Below are 21,887 nucleotides of genomic sequence, written 5' to 3'. Positions count from 1 at the left end.
GTTTACCAAACCATGAGAGGACCTTCCCTCTTATCCCATGGCAGCTAACTTTGCTTAAGAGCCTTTGGTGAGGGACCTTGTTAAAGGCTTTCTGAAAATCTAAATACACTATATCCACTGGATCCCTCTTGTCCACATGCTTATTGACTCCCTCAAAGAATTCTAGTAGTATTGGTGAGGCATGATTTGCCTTTATAAAAAAACATGTTGACTCTTCTCCAAACTCTTTACAAAAACCATGTTGACTCTTCTCCAGGGACCTGGCTGTGATACCATTGCAGTGTAGTTATCATCCTCGGCTCGGTCATCAGCTGACCTCTGCTTGCCACAGCCATCCGAGAAGAAATCCTCTCTTTCCTGCTTGGATGGGAAGAAACAGGCCACTACCTCACCATCCAAGGAGCCACCCCCTGTGAGGTCAGTATCCTCAACTTCATTGTTGACTATCTGGGTCCCTCCTGTACTTCTCTTCTCCTTCTTTGTTCTTTACACCAACCAGACAACAGGTTAGCATATGCTATATGGCTACTCTCTGGTTTGTTGCAAGAAATTACAGTTCTTCTTCAAGTGATGTCTCTATGGGTGCTTCACTATCAGTGTAGCGGCGCCTCGTGTGCCTCAGATTGCAGATCTTCAGCAGCAGTACCCATTGGGCCGCACATGTGCTCTCCCTGTCTTGCGCAGTGAGCACTCTCTCTATAGAGCTGTGCAGCTCAACTGCCGTTGATCTGGGATGGAATATAGAGCGGAGCCCTTCTATCTCCTTCTCCTTTCGAGATTTTCATTCACTTACCTTTCGCTAGTAGTAATTAGCCCTTGCCATTTATTTTTCTCCCCGACAAAAAAAAATTTTAGTTACTCTTTCCTCCTCATTATTCCCTGTTTCCTGCCTTCCCTGACTGGGAGCTCTCTCCCTCAGGATTATTCTGGGATTCCCCTGATTCAAGAGGGGTCTCACTTGTCAGGAGGCCTTTCCTGAGAGCGATGATCACCCATGGCTCACTGAGGGTCATGTAACACAGAAGTGCACCCACTTCATCAACTTGATCAACGTGGGCCTGAAAGGACCATGATCTCAGACTGAAAATTTTTCTCATGGAGAGTTCTTTATGGCCCTGGCCCTGATACCACTACAGTGCAGTTATCACCCTTGGCTCGGTCATCAGCTGAGCCCCACTCGCGACAGCCATCCAAGAAGAAATCCTCTTTCCCACTCAGATGGGAAGAAATGAGCCTCTACATTGCCACCCAAGGAGCCATCCCCTGTGAGGTCAGTAGCCTCAACCTCACTGGGGTGAGACTTAGCTCCCATGACTGTCTGGGTCCCTCCGGTACTGGAGCTAAGCAGAAGTTCAGGGACCCTAAATAGGCCAGACCACAGGTGGACACACTGTCTCTTGGGAACAGCTTGCCACAACAGTACCTAGTGCCTCATCCAAGACAACCTTGGGTGCCTTGGCACCGTCAACTCTCTCTGCACTATCAACTCTCTTGGCACTGACCAAATCCTTGGCACCAAGTAAGGCACGAAACCATCTACTAGTTTCTTGACGGAGCACACTCCATCCTAGGCACTGATAGTTCCTTTACTTTCCAAACAGCCATCAGTGCCAATGATGCTCCTGCCTACTCCACTGGAGTTCAGAGATCCAAGGGACCTGGTCAATAAATGGACACAAATCAGACATCAAGAATTATAACATTCAAAAATCATTTGGAGAACACTTCAACCTCCCTGGACTCTCAGTAACAGACTTAAAAGTGGCAATTCTTCAACAAAAAAAACCCTTCAAAAACAGACTCCAACGAGAAACTGCAGAACTGGAATTAATTTGCAAACTGGACACCATCAAATTAGGCCTGAATAAAGACTGGGAGTGGATGAGTCGCTACAAGAATTAAAAAACCCCTAATTTCCCCATTATAATTTGTCCCTACTTTTACTCACACCTTCTTGTTAACTGTTTGAAATGATTGACCCTGATTACCACTACAAAAATGATTTTTCATCCTGTTGATAATAGCCTACTTTAATTGATTTGTCTTGACCCCCCACTGGATAAGGCAACTCCCATCTTTTCATGTACTGCTATATATATCTTCCTACTGTATTTTTCACTCCATGCATCTGATGAAGTGGGTTTTAGCCCACAAAAGCTTATGCCCAAATAATTTTGTAGGTCTATAAGGTGCCACAAGGACTCCTCATTGTTTTTGCTGATACAGGCTAACACGGCTACCACTCTGAAATCTGATACCCGTGAATCTCTGCTCCTCTGTCACAAGCTCCCTATGGATCATGCCTCTTCCCTGAAGTCACAACACTTCTCCCTTTCACCACTGAGAGGAGGAAGAGTATGCAATTCCAGAGCACATGCAGGCAAGCCTCTACTCTTTGGTGTTATCCAAAACCTGGAACAGTACTAGGGCCCTGATATGGACCCCACATCCCAGTTCCTCCACAACCCCACATCCCAGTTCCTCCACATTAGCCCTGCTGGGATCCATGGGCTATGTACGGGGCACAGTTCCACAAACTGCCTATAGGGCAGAGAAAGAAATGCACACGATCATCATCCTCATCCATCTCTCGACCATCTGATGTTGACCCACTACCGGTGGAAGAACAGCAGCAAGAAACGGAGGAAGAGATTACACCACCACTCCATTTCTCCTCCTCTTCCCCGGATGAAGCCATCATGCCACCACCTCCTATGTCGGTGGACAGTTTTCAAGCGTTTTCAACAACTATTCCACAGAATTCTGGAATCTCTCCAGATCCCACTAAAAGAAGTCAAAGAGCAACAGCACAAACTGCTTGATATCCTACACACCTCTACATCAGCAAAGATCAACCCTTCCTATTACTGAGGTCCTGTTGGACCCTGCCAAGGTGCTCTGGCAGCCTCCTGCATCCATCCTGCCAACCTGCAAGCAGGCAGACAAAAATATTATGTCCCTGCTAATGACTTGGAATTTCTCTCTTCCCATCTTACTCCTAACATCCAGGTTGTCAATGCTGTATATGAGAAGGGATGCCAACACCAACCCAGGGAACCCCTATGACAGGGACTGAAAGTGATTAGATGTATTTGATCACAAAGTGTACTCTTCTGTGACACTCCAATTCTGTGTTACCAATTAGAAGTCTCTTATGGCCAAATATGACCATATGAACTATTCTAAAAGACAAGAATTCTGTCAACATCTGCCAGACAACAAGAAGGAACAAGTCTAGGTACCTGTGTCGGAAGAACATCTTTTGGCCTGCATGGCACTACAAGCTCCCATGGACTCTGCAGACATGGCTGTCCCCTCCATCGCAACACCCATGGTAATGAGACAAGCATCTTCACCTTCACCTCTCTGGATTCCCTAAAGAGGTACAGACCATGGTCGAGGATCTGCCTTTTGAGGGTTCCAAACTATTTGCCAAGCACATGGATGAGTCCCTACACTCTCTAAAGGACTCCAGAGTGACTCTCTGCTCTCTCAGCATATATATATATATATATATATATATACCAGCACTGAAGAGACGTCAGGGGAAATACCAACATACCCAGAGATCCCCACCTCCATTTTTCACTCCTCACTGCCAATATGACATGGAAAGAAGAGGCGGCAGAGGCCCCTTCTGAAATGCAAACAAACTACCTCTCATGCGCCTTCGTTTAAACAGTTTTGAAGGTTTGGTTGAGGCCCTGAGAGGAGTCCTCCTGTTCCAGTGGCTGCAACCATCTTTCACAACCCACCAGTTTTGTCAACCATTTAGCCCAGGTCAAACTTTTTGGCCTGAGGGCCGCATCGGGTTTCTGAAATTGTATGGAGGGCCGGTTAGGGGAGGCTGTGCCTCCCCAAACAGCCAGGCATGGCATGGCCCCTGCCCCCATCGACCCCTCCTCCCCCGCCCCCCCGCTTCTCACCCCCTGACAGCCCCCGGACCTCCCGTCCCCAACTTCCCCCCACCGCCCCATCCAACCCCCCCCCCAACTACCCCACAGGGTCCTTGCCCCATCCAACCACCCCTTCTCCCTGAGTGACCCCAGACCCCTCGTCCCTAACTTCCCCACCACCACCTGATTCAATCCCCCCTCTTCTTCCTGACTGCCCCCCCAGGACCCCTGCCCCATTCACCCTCCCTGTCCCCTGACTGCCCCCCACTGCCCCATCCAACCCCTCCTCTCCTTCCTGACTACCCCGTGCCCCCATTCAACCCCCGTTCCCCCCTCTAACAGCCCCAACCCCTATCCACACCACTGACCACCCCCCGAACTACTGTGCCCTCTATCCAACCCCCACACACACTGCTCCCTGCCCCTTACTACACTGCCTGGAGCACTGGTGGCTGGCAGCATGGCTCCACCCGGACAGGCAGCCGCACAGCACAGAGCATGGGTCAGGCCGGGCTCTGCAGCCCCGCCACCCACAGCATTGTGCCACATGGCGGTGTGGCTCAGGGGGAGGGGGGAACAGCCTCCCGGGCCAGGAGCTGAGGCGCCAGGCAGGACAGTCCCATGGGCCGGATGTGGGCCGTAGTTTGCCTGCCTCTGATTTAGCTCCTTTGCATCCGTCATGGCAGCAAATCACTTCAGACAAGTTGGTCCTGGAAATAATCAACAAAGGGCACTCCATTCCACCCCCATTCCTCTTCAGGGACCTTTCTCATGAGCACCTTCTACGAGAAGAAATAAATCACCTTCTGCAACTGGAAGCCATACAACTGATTTCATCCCAACACAGAGGGAAAGCTTTTTATTCCCACTACTTTCTGATAAAAAATATGCGGGGGGCAAATCTTCAGACCAACACAGTGCAAGGAAGATGGTTCCCGCGGAATCCTCCTTACATATCAACCTCCTAGAACTATGAGTGGTTCACAATGTGTGCTGACATTTCCTGCCACTTATCAGACATTGGACTATAAAAATAATGATAGACAATATCTCCTGCGTCAACAGGCATGACGGAGCAAGGTCCCACTCCTTATGCTTGGAAGCACTGAAATTGTCGAACTCGTATATCCAACACGAAATCAACATTTCGGCCGCATATCTACCTGGACACTAGAACACCACAGCAGATACGCTGAGCAGACAATTCTCACAAGACCATGAGTGGGAACTAGATACAAGAGTCCTTCGGCACATATTCACTCTCTGGGGATATCCCCACATAGATCTCTTCACCACACCAGAGAACACCCAATGTCCTCAGTTCTGCTCAAGAGCGGGTCTAGGCCACAGGTCTCTGGGAGATGCCTTCCTCATTACATGGGATGCTCCACAATTCTATGCCTTTCCACCCTTTCTCTTCTTGTTCAAGGTGCTTCACAAAATACAGGTGGAATGGGCCTGAGTTATCATCATAGCTCCAACAAGGTCACAACAAATTTGGTATCATTACCTCCTACATGTGGTGATGTGTTCTTCAATCACTTTGCTGTTGATTACACACCTTGTCTCTCAAGATGCAGGCCGAATCCTCCATCCCAGTCTACAACTCCTTCATCTGAAAGCATGGCTTCTTCATGGTTTCGGGATTTGGAGATGACCTGTTTGGAGGCAGTCAGAGAGGTTCTCTTAAATAGCCGATGTGACACAACTCTCAGAACTTACCTCCAAAAATGGGAAAGATTCTGGTGCACAGCCAATTCATGTCTCTGTGAGGAACACTCCATTACCGCTCATTCTAGATTATATGTTAGATCTTAAGATTGGGCCTATTCACAAGTTCTGTTCATGTGCATTTCGCTGCCATCACAGCATTCCACCCCAGGATAGATGGCTATTCTGTAATTCATCCACCCATTCATGAAGAGGTTACTTAAGAGCCTTTCGAACCTCTACCCTCACATATGACATCCCACCCCATCTTGGGATCCCAGCCTTGTCTTGTGCTGTCTCACCAGAACACCATTCAAGTGCATGGCATTATGCCCCTCCATTCATCTTTCCATGAAAACAGCATTTGTCATAGCCATCGCATCTGCCTGATGAGTACGGGAGAAATAGGGGCTCTCATGGCATGCTCTCTGTTCATCATTTTGTATAAGGACAAGGACATCTAAAATTCCTACCCAAGTTGCCATCCTCCTTCCATATGGACCAATCTATCCACTGTCTCTGCCTCTTCGCAAAACCACATGGCAACCAACATGAAGTGACACTACACACCTTGGACGTTAAGCATGCATTAGCCTTTTACCTGGATAGAACTAAAGCTTTCAGACAGTTGCCATGCTTATTCCTCTCAACTGGCAAACGATCAAAGGGAACAGCTATGTCCAAACAACGTCTGTCCAAGTGAATCTCACAGTGCATAAACCTTTGCTACCAACTGCACAACCAACTACCTCCACTTAGAACTCGAACACATTCCACTCGCTCTCTCCCCACCTTGATTGCCTTTCTTAACAATGTGCCGATCATGGATATTTGCAAAGAGGTGACCTGGGCATCTGCGGACACTTGAGTAATTGCATAGTGTTGGCTAAAAGACACGGCATTAGATGCCCTACTAAGACCCATCATCCTCTCCTCCCTGGATGCCACTCCAAAGCCCCAGCCTTCCACCTATGGGAACTACTCTTCAGTCACCTACAGTGGCACAGCCATTGGGACACCACTTGAAAAAGAAGCAAAGGTTACTCACCTTCTGCAGTAACTGAGGTTCTTTGAGATGTGTGTCCCTGTGGATGCTCCACTTACCTGCCCTCCTCCCTTCTGCTTCAGAGTTCAAACATAGACTCTGTGGTAGAGAAGGAACTGAGGGTGGTTGGGCCACGCAGCGCTATATAGGTGTTGCTCACGGCACAAGATGTGGAGTAGTGCATGTGCTGCCAAACGGGTACCAAATCCCAGGTACCTATGGAGGAGCACCCTAGGGACATGCATCTTTAAGAACCTCAGTTACTGCACGGGGTGAGTAACCTTCTCATTTGTATATTCAAACTCACGCAAGCATACATACTATCTCTTTGTTGTCAAGTATAACACAGGAGCTTGGACCAGGGCTTCAGGAAATAACTTCATTTTGAAGCATAAAATACTCATTAAAATACTGCCTTCTAAGCGAAAGTTCAAAGTACTAGGTTCTGATTTTCCCCCAACAGAAAATATCTTCCTTCCCAATAGAGCCATGTTCTGCACTGTCTTTCTTCTCTTGCTCCTTTTCAAATAATCTAATAACTGATAGTGCGTGGGGAAATCATTGGGAATGTGAGATACATGATCATGCAAGCACATTGGCGATTTAGTAATTGTATACATTCTACATCATGTGCAGAACATTTGATATTTGTGTAAATATTTGGGATCTAGTGTTATCTAATTCATGAATAGAAGTATTGGTCTAAGGAGTAGCATTTGATGCATTTTGTTTGGCATTGTCCCAGAAGAGGAGTTTATTCCTTGCTCTTTACCTATAGAATAGAACATAAAAACACATTTCCCCCCAGCGTGCACACAACAAAGAAAACAACACTCCAGAAAAAGGAATGTTATGTGCCAAATAAACTTGTATTATATGTAGGTTACTATTTCATTGTATGTCAATGTCTGTTTGGAGATCCACACATAAAATAGTTTATTTTGCTTCTAAGTTTGTGCTGCTCTTTGTTGAGGCTTGTAAACCTCCACTTAACCACGCTTTGTTACTCTGCGATTTTTCTAGGGGATTGCCTTTGTATTTCTGTTTCCCTCAAAATTAACCTCTTGGGGGGCAGTGTGGCCTTGTGCAAAGAGCTCTGGACTGGGACTTGGGAGACCTAGGTTCTATATTGCTGTCTCTGCCACTTACCTTATGAGTGACCTTGAGCAAGTCACTTCACCTTTCTGCACCTCTGTTTGCCCCTCTATGGGAATAATGATACTGACCTCCTTTGTAAAGTGCTTTGAGATATACAGATGAAAAACACTGTATAAGAGCTGGCTATTACTATTATTATCTAAGCAGTGTTTCAATACAGCAAAACATAAAAAGATAACTCTCCCGTGACTTCCCTGCAAAGATAGTGGTTCAGGAGGGCCTCTTTTGCTGAATGACATAAGAAGCTGACATTGAACAATGATACCTCAGTTTTAGTAACCAAAGAATGATACCGTTTTTTCCAGTCTGCTAAAGTTTATGGTGCTCTTCTGCCTTGGTCTCTCTAGGCTGTAATCAATGATCTCATTTACACTTGAAGTCTCCAAAGGAGGGATCAGCTGGTTTTATTAACATACATCATGTCCTCATACTTCAGTGTCCGTAGTAACATAATAGAATTACTGGTGGAGTGTAGCTCACGAAAGCTTATGCTCAAATAAATTGGTTAGTCTCTAAGGTGCCACAAGTCCTCCTTTTCTTTTTGCGAATACAGACTAACACGGCTGTTACTCTGAAACCTAATGTCACCTGTTGACTTGGACAGTGTGAATGTCTGTCCTGAGTACATGTGGTTGCGTTGGGATACCCCTGTGGAAATCTTCTGCAATGTGGTCTGCGTTTCATCAAGGGACTTGGATGTTACATTTATGTCAGCGGTGACGCTTGTACTCTAGCCTCTGTGTTTTCCTTTTCTTTCCAGAGATCATAGGTTCCTGAGCCATCTAATCTCTCTGATAATGTTGTTGGCTTTGGGGATTTTGGCTTGATGTACTGTAGCTTTCTGTCATCATTTCCAGGCTTAATAAATACACAATTAGTGGATGACAACACTGATAACAACAGCCTTTGTGCTGACAAACAAACTAGGATTGACACTGGTCAATAGTTTTGTATGATTTTCGACATAATACACCACATACAGTCCACATGTTTCGTTCTGGTCCTATCGTCGTATTTGAATGTACTTTCCCATAATAGATTACTAGCAACAGGTATGTGAATGAAATCCTATGTAAGATTCATAATGAAGCAGCATATTACATGTACTGTTTTTACAGGGATCGTGGATTGAAAATTCTTTCAACAGAAAATCACCCAAGATGCATTCGTGCCCCACCTTTAAGGGTATTTGGCCCTTACAGATTATTCCAAGGTAGAACATTGTTTTTACTGTGGTGCAGCTATTTAATATCAAAAGCATGTCAGAATCACTAGTTAAAATCCCGTTTTGTTTTTCTGTTCAGATGATGACTTGAAGCACACAGCTATTGCTGCTGCCTATATCTAGGTTCAGTAAATAAACTATATTGGACTTCACCTGTGTGAGTACTGCATCTGCCATCAGATACTTTGCACTACTTCCATAACCTTTTTATCATAGCACAGTCCTGTGCCAATGTTATGGTGCTTATCAAATCTAAATGATCATTGCATTTTTTTTCAGAATGTCTGATATGAATTGCATCAAGCTAGCATGGCATTGGACGAAAAATATCAGGACAGTTGCCAAATCAAGCAAGAAACCAAAGAGGAGATGCTGATCCTAGCCAGTCATCACTTTGGGAAAAAATGTTGACAGTTGAACTCTTTGCAGAGTCCTAAAACAACTTTGCAGAGTCCTTCAATGGATTATTGAATGAAAGAGGTGTTCTAACCGGATGTAATTTTACATTGTATTGTATGTGTGTGTACATTCTAATAAATTGTTTGCTTTGCTTTGGCTAAACCTGTATGTATTTTCTCCTTGCAATCAGCTTACAGTAAAGGGATCCCTGGGAGGCTTTGGTTTATGCATTTTCAGTTCTCAGATCATGAGCAGTCTGCACTCAGAGATTCTCAGTACATACTAAGTCAGTTGTATTTGCTTTCAAAAAGCTGGATTCTTTTCTCAGTTAAGAAACTAATAGAATATTTCAAAAATTCTTTTAATCTTTCGAGCAGATATGTTTATGGGCATACCTAGACAGCACTACCGTGAGAAATGGGATAGGCAAGAAGATCTCTTTTGGCTTTTTCTCCGAATGCTCAGCTGCACCCTTTATCACGTCAGTTGGTGTATAAAGCAGATATTGGAGACTGAAAGAGTGCAAATGTATGGGAAAATAATGGCGTGCACGCTAATAATTACAGGAACCACAAAAGCTCGTAAGTATAAATATCGATGACCATACAAAATGGTCGTAGCATCCAGTTCACTGCATATAAGGGAACTGAATGAAAACATTAATACAAACTTTAATATTGTATTGTCATTAGCAACAGGCTACATGAATCTGTGATGAATGAACTCATCAAGTATAGCCATGACATTACTAGAAAGAGTTGACATTCCCCTTGAACCATCATAATTAACATGTGAAAGCCAGTCATTCAAAATATTGACAGGAATATTTTTTCCTAAGTAGAACAGCATAAACGTCAACCTCCCCTCATAAAATGACTCAAGGACATGGGTGGGATTCGCTGACATCTTGCCAAGGTGGTTGCCTCAGCTCAGTATGTAATCCGTCTTTTCGTGCTTTAATGGCAACATTGAAAAATTCATACGGTTCTCTCAGGAATTGATCAAGATCCTAAGGGTCAGCACCAAGCTTTGGAAAAGAGGACAGTACAAATCTATATTAATTTTTGTACAGTAATACATCAGTTAATATGCAGCACTACAAAATCCACTGCTTCATTAACTGCTTCAGGGCAGCAGTTGTGTAGGGGCTTCTGTAGACTTTCACCACAACACTAGGATGCTGTAGTGCTGCACAGGGAGACAGTTTCAGATCATGTTGCTTGGTCAAAATATATTGGAGAAGAAAAACTGTTTTACAATTTTTCTTTTTTAAAAAAGCAGCACTTGCATGTAAATAAAATACCCTCATCATCCAAGAAGGTGAGGTTGTTCAGCTTCATTGCATTACTTGATCCCCAGTAGAAAATTGTTTAAAAATACCAATAGTGGATAAAAATTCTGTTGGCTCTTTTTAAATAAAATATTTAAATTTTGAGATGTGCCATTTAAAAAGTCACTGCAGTTGCCTGAATATGAAAAGATGGACAAATATGGCTGCTCTCTTCCTGATCTGAACAGTTGACTTAGCTACCAAACAATAGTTCAACTACAATATGCCTGTACAGGACTGCTAATATATTTGAGTGGATGCCTGCCAGTTAGCAATGTGAGCATTACAACCACCTCCAGTTCATGGGAAAACAGCAGAAAATTGGGTTGCATCAACTTAGATGGAGGGTGAAGGGCGGCCACTGAGAGACATTTTGAGAAGTATTGATTTGCTCATGAATGAATGTGAAAACATTTTAAAGTGTGTCTGCTGTAGTTTTTCTCTGACCTGTATAATATAAATAAAATACATGATGGCATGATGGGGTATAAAGATGTTCTTGCTAATTTGGGATGACCTGCATGCCCAGCTTGAGATTTTGCCACTCATGGGTAACATGGCTATTCCAAACTCATGCTAATAAAACCTTCATGCCACAGCACACCATCATATATTCTTGTTATGTCATAATATAATGGATGAACCCTGTCTCGTTCTCTGAAGTCGTTGGATGGTGTATAGTGAATGACTTGGATGACCTAAAAAGTGATGATTCTGTGATAACTTTAATCTTCTATTATCTCTTCAGGTTACCACTCCTTGAAAATTTGTCCAACTAAAAAATAGTCATTGTATCTTTTTGGAAAATTGGTTCTTTGTGAAATAGAAAAACTTTTATTAGAGCTTAATTTTTATTGTATTTTTTACCTTCACCTTCTGGATATGCAGCCACCTCAACACAGAAAGAGTGTAGGAGGTTAAAAAATGTATCCTTTCCGGTCTTGTTAGCTGACATGTAGAGCCCTGTGCAGATACAGAATTTGTCTGCATCTGATCTGTGATCCGCAAACTTTTTCAGGGCTCTGCTGACATGTTTTAAACCTAGTGTAGACAAGGCAAGTTGTTGTGTTAATGTGTTAGCTGTTTAAGGTAAACCCTAGGTAGGGAGCTTAGTGTTTACCTCAATCAGCTAACACATGTTAAAAGGACAACTGTCTTGTCTACACGGGGATTTTAATGTACTAACGCATGTTAGCTAACATGTCAAAAATGCACTTTTTTTAGTGTAAATATGGTATTAAAAGTGTATATAGGACTATTTATTTCCTAGGCTCCTTCTCTCCAGTATTAAGCCACTGACTTATTAGAACACTAAAAAGAAGCAGACAAAAATATAAAATGTGTTCTTGTGGAAACATAAGCGTAGGTTTTTTTCAGTTTAACTTGTCACTGATCCAGAGAAACAATATATGACAGTATGAGAGAGAGAAAATATCAGCAATTGAATGAATATGTGTGCATGAAAATACTGCTGAATAATCAGTCCAGTTCCATTATAGGCAATGAGATGTTTTTTGTTTCATTACTCTGAGGTAAATACAGAGTAACACAACTAAGTGGAGGGTAACTAACTGCAGAAATTGGCTCAGTATTTCCTGTTCCATTTTTGCCTTAGTCTTTCTACCTTGTACAAACTTTAGCAACTTCTGAACATCTAAATATATGATTGTCTACTCCATACAACAAAAATTCTGGCAAGATATAATGCAACAGTTTTAAGTCTGAATCTTCAGTTGAGTTATTTCGCTTTGGCAAAGTTTTCACATTTCCAACAGGTTTGCAGAGTTATAATCCAGGAAGCAATCAACCTTTTCTCATAGGCTTTTTATAAATTTGCAGAGCAAAGCTGGATAGGAGTTGAATGTTCCAAAGAGAAAGAGTCACTTGATTTTTGTTCTTTAAATTATGTAGAAAATGTAGGTAGGTTATGAACTATTGATCAGACTTGGATTCTAACAGCAGGATTTTTGAAACATTTATGACTTTTTCCAGTAATGTTAATCTGGCTACAATGACTGTTTTTAAAATATTTTTTACTATTCTTAAATCAAACTTTATTGAAAAAAACTGACAGTTACATATCATAAGAATGTAGAGCATGTGATATTGATGAAGAATTACTTTTAGAGAGTCTTTCACTCAGGAAGACCCCAAAACATTTTAAAAAGTCATAAACTGTAGATAGCTATAGTATATCATTTGTATTCTCAGTTATATTAAAATACATGAATACTTTCACTCACCACTGAAAAACAGTCAATCTAGAGTAGAGTGCAGCAGTTGTTTAAGATCACATAGCCAAACTGCACAGCAATCTAGGACAGGAAATGAAGAATACAGAATGCAACTGAATGCAGGGGGAAAGTTTTGCTAGATGATTATTCAGATTGGTATTTGGCAAGGACACCAAGATGACTCTCATACACATTGCACAGGAGAGCGTGACAGACTACAACTCTGCATTACCCAGCATAAGAATTTCCTAGACAAAAGAGCAATTGCCCAGTAGCACCCTTTGGGTTCTCTCCAAGAAAGAACAATAGAGCTATTCCTCTGCCCCCTCCTTGCAATAGTCTACAGATATGACAGCCGTATGTCATGATTACTTCAGGCCAAACACTACGTTTTAAGAAATAATTTCCCCTGAAGTGAGTTATTTAAAAGTTGACTATCACAATGTATATTCCCAGACAAAATGTACATTAAAATGGAGTTAAATATCCTAAAAACAAGCATTGCAAACTAAGACAATTCAAAGCTGAAGTTAAACTGGAAAGAAATCCAAACACGTTAAGATATGGAAATGATCAGTGAGGGCACTCAGCCTCCCCTCCCTCTTGAACTTTGCTTTCCCATGCATACATGTTTCTTCCTTCTTCACCATATGTTCCCCAGCACATGTGCTCCTCAGTCTGTCACTCTCTTCTCTGCTTCCCCCTTCCCTTGTGCACATGTTCCTCAGTATCCCTTCCCTCTGCACCCGCAATTGCTGTGCATGCACAAAACACACCCAATTTTTTTCCACCCTTCTCCATCCCACATTCTCCTGCAAGTGCACATTTTTAGTTTCCCCTGCTGCTGAGTAGATCTGAATTGCTTTCTTTCTAAATGTTTGCCATCTTCTGTTGTCCTCAATGGCAATGAGATGTTTGCTTTGAAAAGAGCCACTATCTCTCATTGTTCTCAATGGGAGTGAATCCAAGCTACCCTCAGGGTAGCAAGTAGCTCCCAGTGCTATCAGGAGATGGTGTGGAACACTGTGAGGAGAAAGTGAATGGAGGCAGGGGCCATCCTTGGTAAGGAGACCCTCTGTTCTGAGTCCCATTGTGAAAAATTGAGATGGTGTGTCCTCAATCCCACTGGGAACAATAGGAGATGATAGCTATTTTGAAAGGAGGGCGATTAATGGAATTCTCTGAATAGTTTCAGTCTCTACTAAGCAGAAACTTTCAGTTATAAAGCATGATGGCAAAACAGGCTATTAATTCTAACATGATTTAAATGTACCTATGCACAAGATTTCAGTGAGCTTTAGGAAGCCTGAAGAGTTTGTATCATTCTGCTGACATCACTCGGGCAAAGGAAGGGCTGACGCCTGGTATTAAATTTTTTAAAGGACCCATTTTTGAATTACTTTTAGATCATAAACTAATTAATGGATTTACTTGTAAATACTCAGGAAAAAAGTGCTGTAATTTTGGGGAATATACACTGTGCTTTTAGTACATACCAAAGCAGTTTAATCCCTGCTTTAAAGCAAAACTCAACTCAGCCTTAATTATGGAACTGCATCTGGCACCTCTGTAATGGTGAAAATTAAGAGCCAAGTACATCTGGGATTTTTTTTTTCCATTTTAGAAATAACATGGCAATTTTCGAGGGATAAAGTCATGTCACTGGATCTTTTTAACTTTCTTTTTCAAAATAGAACAGCAGCTTTCGATGTAATTATTTAATTGCATCCATGTTGACTACATTCTAGCTGAACAAAAACATTTCTCATGTACAAAGAGCGAAGTTAGGAAACAGCAACAAAAACCAACCCTCTCCTCATAAAAATAAATAAAAAACAGTTCAACTATATAAAGATGTGATATCTATTAAAACAGCCACATTAGAAGAGTTATCCATTTAAATTTAGCAAGTTAAACAAGGGTTAGCTTTCTGTTTTCTTAAATCCACTTATTGAGGACAATGAGTTGGAGAGAAGGAATCTTTAGCCTTAGGTGTTGCTTGCTTCATTTTAAGGGAAACTCATTTTAGTGGAAACTTTTTTTTAATGTAGTGGGTTTAAATAGATACATCTTTTACATGGCATATTTTTTTCTATTTGTTAATGTAATTATTTATTAAATACGGTGAGACTGATCTTCATAGGTGCTACTCCCACTAGAATTGTGGCTACTCGGTATCTCTGAATATCAGGCCCAGTGTAATTTCATTTCTTGCGTTAGAAAAGTCTTATTCAATTATTGTTTTTTTTTAAAAAAGTAAAAGGTTTTATTGTGTGAAGAAAAATGAACATTCAAAATAATTAAAATAATAAATATATGCAGAGGTAAGGAATTTTCTTATTATTGGTATTTTTACTGTGGCAGCACCCCATTGTGCTAGGTGCTGTACAAACACAGAACAAAAAGATGATTCCTGCCCCAAAGAGTTTCTGTTTAAGAATAAGGCAAGATAAAACAGATAGGGAGAGCACCAGGAAACCATTAGACAACATCAAACTATATTCATTACAGCAAATTTACAATAATATTTTACATTTATTCACTGCTTTGTTGTCAAAATTAGTTACAGGAAAGTAGAAAGCTGACAGGGAACAGCATCTTCTATAGAAGAAATACCATGCAGAGCCATAAAATTGTCATTATACAGTAAAGATGTCATTCTATCATTGGCTTTACTCGTGGGGGGATTATGCACCACTGTGCATGCGCAGAATTCATGTGTCCTGCAGAATTTTATTTTTTCCACAGAAAATACATTCTTCCCCAGAAGTGCTGCAGTTCCACCTTTCACCCACCAGAGGCCAGTGCGGCACCAGAACAGCCAGCCGCATTCATGCGGTTGGCTGTTCTGGTGCGCTGTTCTGGTGCCACAGCGGCCTCTGGTGGGCAAAAGGCAGAACTGCAGCACTTCTGGGACAGAATGTATTTTCGGGGTGGGGGGGCGGAGGGGGAATTCCATGTGTGTACAGTGACACAGAATTCCCCCAGGAGTAGAAGTTTACCACAGCACCTGACTGTGGAGCAACTGGGGTTCAGAATGGTTAGTAGGGGAGAACAGATTGGGGCATGGGCTCAGGAGCTAGTGGGGTGACAGCATTGAGCCAGGGACTGAATGGGAGTGGGGGTGCATGGCCACATGGGAATGGGGGAGGGGAGCGGCAGAGACCCATCAGGATGGGGAGTGTAGGGACAGGGGCAGATGTGCCTGACTGAATGGAAGAGGCTTGGGATCAGCCAGGGGGAGGCTCCCTAACAATCCTGCCCCCCCCCAAAAAATCCATATTTCTCCCACCCACACCCAACAACCCTCCAGGTTCACTCCAGGGTCCTTCCCTCGCCCTCCTCCATTACCCCTAACACTCCCAAGCATTTGCATTGATTCTGACGGGTGCAGGAAATACAATTCTATATTGTAATTTAAATGAATTACTCAAAGTTCTGTATTAATATGCCTAGTAAGGAAGTAATATGCCTAGTCTGTATTGTTACAGACATACTTGCTAACAGATATTTTGAAAAAAAATTGAAACTGGCATGATTATATTGTGTTATTTTGACAAAATTATGCAGAATTTTGCAGAATTCTTGATTTTTTGGCGCAGAATTCCCCCAGAAGTAGACTGTCTTGTAGGCTTGGTAACACAGTGCTATCAATAAATCTCCTATACTCCTTTTTATAGTTATCTGTTAATCAAAGCACTCTGAAAGTACAGTAACTCCCCACTTAACGTTCTCTCGCTTAACGTTTTTTCAATCTTACATCCCTGCTCAATTACAGAACATGTTCCATTTAAAGTTGTGTAATGCTCCGCTATAACGTCGTTTGGCTGCCTTTGTCCACAGCTGGCAGCCCCCCATCAGCTCCCCAGCGCCTCCCACCCTCTGGCAGACCCCATGGATCAGCACCTTCCCTCTCCTCCCCCCACCTCCTGCCCACAGCAATCAGCTGGCTTGAGGTGTTCAGGAGGGAGGGGGGAGGAGCAAGGACTTGGCGCGCAGGCTTCCTCTCCCTCCCCTGCCTCTAGAACGCCACAACCAGCTGATTGCCGCTGGCAGGGGGCAGAGGAGGGAGGGGGGAGGCTGTGCGCCGAGTCCTCGCTCTTCCCCTCTCCCTGCTGCTTCCTGAACGTGGCAAGCTAGCTGATTGCTGTGGGCAGGAGGCAGGGGAGGAAGGGGGGGAGGAGCGAGGACGCTGCATGCGGAGTAAAGGGGGAGGAGGGGGGAAGAAGAGACAGGTTAAGGGTGGGGGTTTGGGGGAAGGGGTGGAGTGGGTGGGACGAGGGTTGAGCCCCCTGCCCCCTGGTGCTCGCAGAGTAGGGGAAACTGCCACTGCTACTGCGCAACATGCTTCTCCTAGCTTACAGCACCTTCAGCCTCCTTGCCTGCCTCATTGTCTCCACTGCCAGTGGACTGTGCCTGTGTGGGGTAAGGGGGGGGTACCTCCCAACTATAGTACTGTACTGAACTGTGTGGCAATTTTTTTTTTCCCCTGGAACCTAACCCCCCCCTATTTACATTCATTCTTATGGGGAAATTGCATTCACTTAACATCGTTTCACTTAAAGTCATATTTTTCAGGAACAGCACGACAATGTTAAGTGAGGAGTTACTGTAAAGAGCAAACTTAATCAAACGTGTGGAGTTTTTGTCTTTCATACCATACTGTTTGAAGAGGTATTACAATTTTCTCTCTTTGAGATATAGGTGATTTCCAGTGTTTGTATATTTTACTCATGGTGATGGCTACAGGAATCAGCACTCTCCTCAACCTAGTATGCTGCCCAATTTTTGTTACAGATGTTAACAAATCCAGAGCTTCCGTGGTGGTTGCATTGGGGCCGGATTGACTGATTAATAAATGTCTAATCTGTAGATACTGAGTTATTTCATTTGAAGGGCATATTTTTGCAGCTCCACCTCACATCTTAAAAATATAATTGTGAATTAAATGTGATAGACAGAGAATAGCTTTATCTATCTATTGCCTACTATCAGTTTGCCTCTGATTTGTGGGGCTGAATTATCCTCCAATACTAGAGTTACTTGGGGGGGAGTAGAGGGGGAAAGAATCAGAAACAATTTTTTCTGTAGTTTAAAAAAAAATACAATCCATAATCTTCTGACCAGCTTTACTCCATAGGCCACGGAACAGCAGGGTCCACCCAGTCAATGGCCTGACCACTTTTAAGCAAGTACATAAGGGATGGGCAGTCTGCTAGATCATTTTATTCAACCCACTATAGTCCAGCATGGAGCATACAGTTCAGTGGTGGCAGGGGCAGGAAGGGGGTGAGGCATTTTGGGAGGGCCCCACCTTTGCATAGATGCACATCACATGATGCCATGGTGAGAGTCAAAATGGACCAGAATGGGGAGCCAGGCCCAGCCCTGCAGGACAGGAGCCACCACTGCAGGGTGAATAAGGGGCAGGTGCAGTCTCTAACCCCGCACTTTACATTGTGCTCTGCAGCCACTGCTTTACTCAGCACTGAATTCTTTTAGTTTTGCTGCTAGATTAGACTAGGCCTTTCTGATAGCAGTAGTCTTTCCATGTATATCTATGTGGAACCAAGTATTAAGAGAAAGTAAATGAAGGTAGGAGTTCCTGTTCTAAAGATGAGTTCCTTTTCTTTGTGGATCTGTGCTATGTCTTTGTACCATTGGGAAATCTGACTCAGGATGAAGGCACTGTAATACATTTTAAAATCCCAGTGGCTCAGTAGATAGAACACTGGACAAGTAATCCTGGGTTCTGTAACTTTCTCTGCCACTGTCCGGTTGGATGACTTTGATCAAGTTACTTCAACTCTTTGTATCCCAATTTCTCCATCTGTAAAATGTGAATAAATGCTTACCAGCTTTATAAAATGTTCTAAGATTTGGGAAGAGAAATGCTATATAAGATCTGGAGCTAGCGAGCTTGATCGGCATTCTACAAGCCCTTACATACTTGATCACTGACATGAGTAAAGATACTTAATTGTTTAAGTGCTTTCAGGATATGGAAAAACATGGGTTTCTCCTTTGTTTGTAGGACAGTATAATTTCTCCATGGGAATTTTGAGTTCTCATATAAGAAATTTTTAAATATGTGATCTAACTTTTTAAAAAAGCATTAAAAAAGGAGAATGGAACTGAGTGCATAAAAGGGGCATAGTAAAATAGTTATTTTGATAATATTAATTTTCCCTTCACTCCAATCTTTGCATATATAGATATCTATTTATATATATATATATAATCTTACTATATGTTCCATTCTATGCATCTGATGAAGTGGGCTGTAGCCCACAAAAGCTTGTGCTCTAATAAATTTGTTAGTCTCTAAGGTGCCACAAGTACTCCTGTTCTTTTTCCAATCTTTAATTGCATTTGTGGAAAAAGTTGACAGATACTTGATTGAAAATATAGTACCAACAAAATGGAGGAAACTCATGGGGCAAAAAAATCACCCACAAAAAAGAGCTCATTAAGTTCCTTGGATGACAGGAAATGTTTATATTTTAAAAAGAAAAACAAAACTAAAAATGATTCAGAATTGGAGATACTAATAGGTGTGTGAAGTGGATGCAAAGGACACTTGGAAATAATTTATTACCAACAGCTTTTAGATGCAATTTATGCCCTCTGCAAAATGTTATGAAAAACAGAGGCCTCTTTCAATGAGGTGGAATATGATATATATTTATACTTAAGGAGCTTTTTACTTCAAAATAGCATTTACTATCTTTTACTGACTCTGAGAATGCCAGATGTCTTGGGGACTTGATTTTTCAATTGGTGAATGTATTCTTCTTTTCCTGGGCCTGATTTTCCTCTCTCTACTGATTTTATACTGTTTTAATCAGGGCCTAATTAATGATTAGGTACTACAGGTTTGTGGAAGGGCCCCAGCTCCTGAAATCATGTGAATACAACAGAATCTCACCTTTTATTTAAAAATATATATTTTGCTTCTAGCTTTACTAGTGAGGAAGAAAAACTTGAAAATATGAAGCAAATTTTTAAGAAGTGTAGTGATATCTGATTGAGTCTGCAAGCAGCCAGAAACAAAAGCTCTGAAAGGTGCTGAACTGCCCTCATGCATCTCAACAGAGCATTAACTGTAAGACCCATTGCTCTGGGGGCCCTGTCAGTAGCACATCCATCGACAGAGGTTGCTGTGTATTACAAAGGAAAGGAGGGCAGCAGACCCAGCCCCTCCACCCAAGCAGGTACACCATAGCTGCTAAGGTAAATATTGGAGACCCCACACTTGCCAATAGTGCCTGCTTCTCTGGGTTTAGGGGGAAGAAAGCAGTGTCCCTTGCTACAGCTCTTAGGGGGAACAGCTCTGGGGAGGCTAGTGCCACTGTTAGGTGGGGTGGAATATGCTGAGTTAGGGTAATGAATGGGACCATGCATCATGGTGTCTCTAAAACTCCAAATTGCCTTTATCCCATTGTGGGTGCTCTTGATTTGATTTATTACATCAGTCTGAGATTAGAATAAAATCTCTTGTTCCCAGACGTTATGTAGTGTTCTGTGCATGGCTAGAGCTTCTGAGTAGGCTGGGCTAGAAAACAAGAATTCTATTCCATGGAAGATTATGGCATGTGGTTTCGTTCCCCATAGGATTAAAAAAACTTGGGGGGTGGGTGGGGGGAATGGGAAGGAGGGAAAGAGACCCACCACAGAATATCCAATAGCCTGGTGGTAACTTCACCTACGATATGGGAAATTAAGATCAAGTCCTTGCTAGCCCTAACTAATAGCAGGGACTTGAACCTGCATTTCTCAATGCTAAAGTATGTCACTCTAAAGCCTACTACCCTGAAAAGTTTTATTGTAAAGTAACACTTCAGTCTCAGAAAGTGGTAATTAACCATCTATTTTTACATGTGATATATGCAAAATAACCTCATTCCTTCAGAAGCAGGAGGTCTAGGGAAGAAACATGAAATAACAAACTTGATATTGTAGAATTTGGACCGCCACCATATAATTAATGGAATGCCTTTGGAAAAAGTTTCCAAATGAATGATCCATTGAGTGAGTCATTAGCTTGGCTTGTAGAAGGAACTAGTACCAACTTATAGGTTCCCCACCCTATTTTTAAAAATAGGATCAGAAGTGCGTTCCAGGGAATCACACTTGTCAGAGGGAACAGAGGATAATATTTATATTACTGGTTTCAGAGTAACAGCTGTGTTAGTCTGTATTCGCAAAAAGAAAAGGAGTACTTGTGGCACCTTAGAGACTAACCAATTTATTTGAGCATAAGCTTTCATGAGCTACAGCTCACTTCATCGGATGCATACTGTGGAAACTGCAGAAGACATTATATACACAGAGACCATGAAACAGTACCTCCTCCCACCCCACTCTCCTGCTGGTAATAGCTTAACTAAAGTGATCACTCTCCTTACAATGTGTATGATAATCAAGTTGGGCCATTTCCAGCACAAATCCAGGTTTTCTCACCCTCCGCCCCCCCTCTCCCCCCACAAACTCACTCTCCTGTTGGTAATAACCCATCCAAAGTGACCACTCTCTTTACAATAAGAAAAGGAGTACTTGTGGCACCTTAGAGACTAACCAATTTATTAGAGCATAAGCTTTCGTGAGCTACAGCTCACTTCCTCAGATGCATATCATGGAAACTGCAGCAGGCTTTATATATACACAGAGAATATGAAACAATACCTACTCCCACCCCACTGTCCTGCTGGTAATAGCTTATCTAAAGTGATCATCAGGTGGGCCATTCCCAGCACAAATCCAGGTTTTCTCACCCGCCACCCCCCCACACACATTCACTCTCCTGCTGGTGATAGCCCATCCAAAGTGACAACTCTTTACACAATGTGCATGACAATCAAGTTGGGCTATTTCCTGCACAAATCCAGGT

The 21,887-nt window shown here is 42.6% G+C and overlaps 1 protein-coding gene across 10 annotated transcripts in view; it reads left to right on the top strand.

The window, feature by feature from the left end:
- Positions 1-21,887, top strand: part of LOC311521392 (uncharacterized protein) — a 351,557-nt gene that overhangs the window by 80,281 nt on the left and 249,389 nt on the right. For 4 of the 10 annotated variants that reach the window (XR_014711882.1, XR_014711883.1, XR_014711885.1 and 1 more), the window contains exons 3-5: positions 8,928-9,022; positions 9,114-9,191; positions 9,314-9,589. The exons of 1 other annotated variant lie outside the window; for it this stretch is intronic. The gene's annotated coding sequence lies outside the window, so the exon portion shown is untranslated. Of the gene's footprint in view, positions 1-256; positions 418-8,927; positions 9,023-9,113; positions 9,192-9,313; positions 9,590-21,887 lie in introns of those variants that run through there. 5 more of the 10 variants (XR_014711886.1, XR_014711889.1, XR_014711884.1 and 2 more) reach the window with 3 other exon arrangements.

The sequence above is a fragment of the Lepidochelys olivacea genome (genome assembly GCF_965140295.1).
Source record: "Lepidochelys olivacea isolate rLepOli2 genome assembly, chromosome: 1".
NCBI classification, from domain to species: Eukaryota; Metazoa; Chordata; order Testudines; family Cheloniidae; genus Lepidochelys; species Lepidochelys olivacea.
Note: the sequence above shows the minus strand (reverse complement) of the source record. Positions and strands in the feature narration are given on the sequence as shown.